Consider the following 6,000-nt stretch of genomic DNA (forward strand, 5'->3'; position numbering starts at 1 on the left):
ACAAACTGACTAGCTATCTGTAGTCATCAGAGGTCGCAGGAATAGTTACTCTTGGGTATATCTGTTTACAGCCTAGGGACCCAAGCAGACCAACCTAGCTACGGCTGTGCTCGACATGAATGAACGACCATGCGGAGGCGAGGGATTTACCAACATAGGTCTACGGGTGCTATACGCCGTGATACATTAAGTGGAAATAATCATCCTCCCTAGACCAGTTCAAGGGGGTAAACCACGCATTCCCTGTATAACTTTGAGTGTCAGTAAGCGAAACCAAACAGATCAAGTTTTAACAATTTATTTTACCAGGCAGGTTACATACACGTAATTGCATACTAGTTCCAAATCAAAAAGCATTACAATGGAAACCAAATTACGGAGTCTTAAAAGTCATACCTGGTAATAAAAGCTACATACGGGAGTCTGGCTACAGACACCCTGTACGTAGAAATTACATGCACGGAGTGCACGGGAGGCTGATTGCATTCTCCCAGATTGCTTAGTTTACTGTCCTTAAATCCAAAATCTGGCCTTTGATGTTAACCCTAAAAATGGGTCACCCATCTGCAATTTGGAGCCACACCTCCCCAGGAAACGCAGGGGGGTTGAGGCACATGGCTTTCACTGGGGCAGAGCTCCACACAGTTTCACCTGGTTGATTATGATATCCAGGGTTTGCTGTTGCAGAAATAAAACCATTGCACCAGTCGCACTGAAACAATCAGAATAATACCAAACATGAATATTATCTAAACTGACTTTGTCATGAAACATCCAATGCTGTACACATCATTTAGTGACTCAGTAAAGAGGGAGAGAGCAATAAAGGGGGGTTCGAAGGGAATAATGGGCCCAACAGGCCGTGCCCTCTGAAACCTTCCCGTGCCGTAAAGGATGTTGCCCCGTCGTAACGAGTTTTACGGCTGGAAGCCTGAGTCTTCCCCCACAGGCTCCTGCCCGTATGGGTGTGGAGATAGTGGGGGTTAATGGTGCATGCTCCTGGCTTAAATTACTTTACAGCCACATTTTGCCACAATACCAGAGGAAGCCAGCAAGCTGACCAGCCCTGAGTGATAATGCCTGATTTCCAGCCTTACAAAGGTTTCAACGTAACCAGACCACATTTGGCCACAGCAGCTAAGAACATAGCGAAGGATGTGGTCACCAATGTGATAAGTCATTTGAGCCCAGACGGGCAGGGTGGCTCAGGGCTCATGGTCATGACACAACATAGCCAGAAAAGACCTCCAGGCGGGCGTGTCTCTAACGGGACGAAGTCTAAAAAATGTTGGAGTGTGTCAAGCACTAGACGTGCAGTTGTTAAAAACACAAGGAGGGTGAAAAAGCATACAAAGAAGGCTGCAAAGAAAAACCGATACATTTTTAAAAAAATGGCCTACATACATAACATGTTAGAGGAATGCATGAAGTCGGAACTGGATCTTTTTGCTGTTCCATATACACAAACAAGCATTGAGAAGAGCATCTATGTGGAGGTGCCACCCCTAGCCGCCATTACAGATACAGGCACTGTAGAGTTCTTTATAGTGGGTAATGGTGAAGATTACGTTGACTTGAACAATACTTTTATATCTACGCGATAAGATCACCTGCACAGATGGGAGTGACACTGCTCAAGCTGACAATGTGGGGATTATTGCCACCATTTTTTCCCAAGTAGATGTTTCACTGGGGGAAAGACTGGTGAGCCAGTCTAGCAATACTTACCCCTACCGAGCCGTTATAGAATGTCTGTTGAATTATGGGGATGAGACCTTGTCTAACCAGTTCACAGCCGTTCTCTTTTACAAAGATACCAGCAGACATATGGATGAAACAAGCAGGAAACAACACAGGTTTGATAGACAGAACCCTATATACAGCAGACAGCAACACATTTGAAATGCTTGGACACATGCACGCTGATATATTTTTCCGGAGAGGTTGATGATAAATGGCGTCGATATGAAAATTAAAAAGGTTCAGGGGAAGGTTGAATTCTGTCTAATGACAGCGGACACATGGCAATACAAGATTAAACTGGTGTCGGCATCACTATTTGCAAAAAAGGTTACCGTATCTCCTGCGGTGAAACTTGGACATGCGCAGGCTCTGCTGACATCTAATGTTAAATACCCTACAGACCGAGTGAGCATGAAGATGTTCACCTTAGCGGCAGGTATTCCAGGTTGTAATCAGGAGAATATGTTTTTGGGACTACCCAAAACAGTCGTGATAGGTTTGGTTGATAACGATTCTTTTACGGGTGTTTACAACAAGAATCCAGCATTATTAATTTTGCCTCCCAGGCAAATAATTTTGACAACAGTGCTGTTCGAGAGTACTACAGCATGGTTCTAGCTACCGGTAGACATTTGAAGGGTATCGTATATTAGACTCGCGAAAGTTGTCCTAGTCATTAAGTGCATCATTTTAACCAGGTGTGCTGGTATCGCTGCGGACCGTCCACTAGACGCGGTAAAGTTGAATTTGTAACTGCTATTTTGAACAGCAGAGGTTAGGGCTTGAGCTAGCTTGTTTCTATTGCTGTGTTAATCACTTATACTGTCATTTTGTGATGTTATGTTTCACCCCATCCCAGTCTGCTCTCTCCCTCGAAGACCCCCCCGCGACGTGCCAGTCTGCTACTCGGAAGGCTGACTTCATCCCCGCATATGCCTCCCTCCAGTCCCTCGTTGCCCTAACTGAGACCTGGATCACACCTGACAACACCGCCACTCCCACTGCCCTCTCATCCTCCTTCTCCTTCTCGCACACTCCCCGGCCTTCCAGCCGTGGGGGTGGTACTGGTCTTTTAATTTCCCCCTCATGGAAATTCTCTGTTCTCCCCCTTTCTGACCTGTCCATATCCACTTTTGAATTCCATTCTATTGCAGTATCCTACCCTACTAACGTTTTTATTGAAGTTATCTATCGTCCTCCAGGGCCCCTGGGAAGCTTCCTTGATGAGCTAGACACCCTTCTCAGCTCCTTCCCTGAGGATGGCACCCCACTGATTCTCCTTGGAGACTTCAACATCCACCTTGAAGCCTCCCAGGCTGCTGCCTTCCTACTGCTACTCCACTCCTTTGGCCTCTCCCTGCAACACTCTCCTCCAACCCACAAGGCAGGAAATGTCCTAGACAGGGGTCGGCAACCCTGGTCCTGGAGAGCCGCAGGGTGTGCTGGCTTTCGTTGTTACTTGGCATTAATTGATCAGTGAAAGCCGTTGATTACACAGTTAACTCACCTCACCTGGTTTCTTGGGTCTGAATTGGTTGCTTATTTTAAGGTGGAGATGAAAGCCAGCACACCATGCGGCTCTCCAGGACCAGGTTTGCCGACCCCTGTCCTAGACCTTTCCAGAAGTTCGTTCCACCACCGTGGAGCCAGAACAGACAGTAGTCGTGAGCGTGAGGTGGATGTTCGGAGAGGGGGAGGTGCCAAGCGGCCTGTGGAGGCTAAAGAGGTGCGTCTTCAGTTTGCGCTTGAAGGTGGGGAGAGATTCTACAGTTCTGACCTCAACGGGGAGTTCGTTCCACCACCGTGGAGCCAGAACAGACAGTAGTCGTGAGCGTGAGGTGGAGGTTCGGAGAGGGGGAGGTGCCAAGCGGCCTGTGGAGGCTGAAGGAAGAGGTCTGGCAGGGGTGTAGGGTATGATGATTTTTTGTAGGTAAGCTGGGGAAGACCCCTTAATTGCTTAATTGTTTTGAATTTGATGCGAGCCATGACAGGCAGCCAGTGGAGGGAAGTAAGCAGGGGGGTGACGTCTGAGTATTTGGGAAGGTTGAAGACCAGGCGAGCTGCTGCATTCTGGATAAGTTGGAGGGGTCTGATGGCGGACGCTGGGAGGCCAGCCAAGAGGGAATTGCAGTAGTCCAGGTGGGACAGAACCATCGCTTGGACCAGGAACTGGGTCGAGTAGGGGGTGAGAAAGGGGCGGATTCTCCGTATGTTGTATAGGAAGAACCTGCATGACCGGGTCACCGTCGCAATGTTCTCGGAAAGTCTGCTGTCCATCATCACGCCAAGGTTCCTTGCACTGGGTGATGGCGTGAGTGTGGTATCCCTGAGGGAAATGGAGAGATCCAGATGGGGAGAGGTATTAGGAGGGATGAATATCATTTCAGTCTTGCCTGGGTTGAGCTTTGGATATAGTTGTCCATCCAGCTCTGGATGTCACTCAGGCAAGCAGAGATACGGGCAGAAACCTGTGTATCAGATGGTGGGAACGAGATGAAGAGTTGGGAATTATCCGCATAGCAGTGGTAGGATAGCCCATGTGCAGTGATCACAGGGCCAAGGGAACGAGTGTAAAGAGAAAAAAGAAGCGGGCCTAGGACTGAGCCCTGGGGAACTCCTGTGGCAAGGGGCTGAGGTGTCGATACCATACCAGCCCAGGCAACCTGGAAGGAGTGACCAAAGAGGTAGGACTCAATCCAGTCCAGGGCTGTGCCACATATGCCCAGCAGTGACAGCAGAAGAGAATGTCGCCAGGAGAGACTGGTAAATTGTGAGGTCTGAAGGGTCTCTGGATTTTCCCCATTTCCTCTCTGCTGCGCGGGAGGCTGGTCCTGGAGGTACGGAGGGTGTCAGATATCCAAGGACTGGGAGGGGATGTGCGAGGTGGCTTTGAGACAGGGGGACAGAGAGAGTCAAAGGTGGAGGAGAGAGATGAAAGGAGGGTGGCAGATGCAGAGTCAGTGGGGAGTTTGGAGAAGGATTCGAGAGGGGGGAGTGAGGCGGTGACAGTGCTGGCAAAGGAAGAGGGTGAGAGGGAGTGGAGGTTACGGCGGGCTGAGGAGGTGTGAGTGCGAGGAGGGGGAGGAGGATGGGGAGGAAGAGGGAGGGAGAATGAGATAAAGTGGTGATCAGATGTATGCAGAGGGGTAACCGTGAAATCGGAGCATGAGCAGTTCCTCGCAAAGACAAGGTCTAGGACATTGGGTTGGAGGAGAGTGTTGCAGGGAGAGGCCGAAGGAGTGGATTAGCGGTAGGAATCCAGCAGCCTGGGAGGCTTCAAGGTGGATGTTGAAGCCTCCAAGGAGAATCAGTGGGGTGCCATCCTTAGGGAAGGAGCTGAGAAGGGTGTCTAGCTCATCAAGGAAGTTTCCCAGGGGCCCTGGAGGATGGTAGATAACTGCAATGAAAAGGTTAGTAGGGTAGGATACTGCAACAGAATGGAATTCAAAAGTGGATATGGACAGGTCAGAGAGGGGGAGAACAGAGAATTTCCATGAGCGGGAAATTAAAAGACCAGTACCACCGCCACGGCCGGAAGGCCGGGGAGTGTGCGAGAAGGAGAAGGAGGATGAGAGAGCAGCGGGAGTGGCGGTGTTGTCAGGTGTGATCCAGGTCTCCGTGAGGGCAAGGAATTGTAGGGACTGGAGGGAGGCACATGCGGGGATGAAGTCAGCCTTCCGAGTGGCAGACTGGCAGTTCCATAGTCCCCCTGTGACAGCAAAGTCCTCACAGGGGGTCAGCGGGGGGTAGCTGAGGTTCGAGGGGTTCCGACGCCGTGGAGGCCCACGTCGCAGGGGGGGTCTTCGAGGGAGAGAGCAGACGGGATGGGGTGAAACATAACATCACAAACTGGGACGGAGCGACGCTCTGACATCGCCTACAATTGCTCACAAGCAATATCAAATCAAAGCTAATCTACTGATAAATTCCACAGCTATTTAAGCTATTTAAGACAAACGTTCAATCACTCTACAGGTATGCAACTAGTAGAAGTGATTAACAGCACAAAAGGATTTAGACGTTGTTTGACCATTGATTTCTGAACCACCCTCAATGGGTAATGATTAGTTTCTTTTTCACCTTGACAACAGCTACGAATCTTTGTACAGCAATCGTGTACAGCTTTGCCTTCTCATGAGAACCCAGATCAGTGCTAAGATGTTGCACATGGTCTGATCCAATTCATTTTTAACTGTTTAGCGGATTGGTTCTGGGGTGAGATTCTTTCATTTATCCAGCTGATTTCGAGGTACTAGA

This window comes from Conger conger, chromosome 10 (assembly GCF_963514075.1).
Source record: "Conger conger chromosome 10, fConCon1.1, whole genome shotgun sequence".
Lineage (NCBI taxonomy): Eukaryota > Metazoa > Chordata > Actinopteri > Anguilliformes > Congridae > Conger > Conger conger.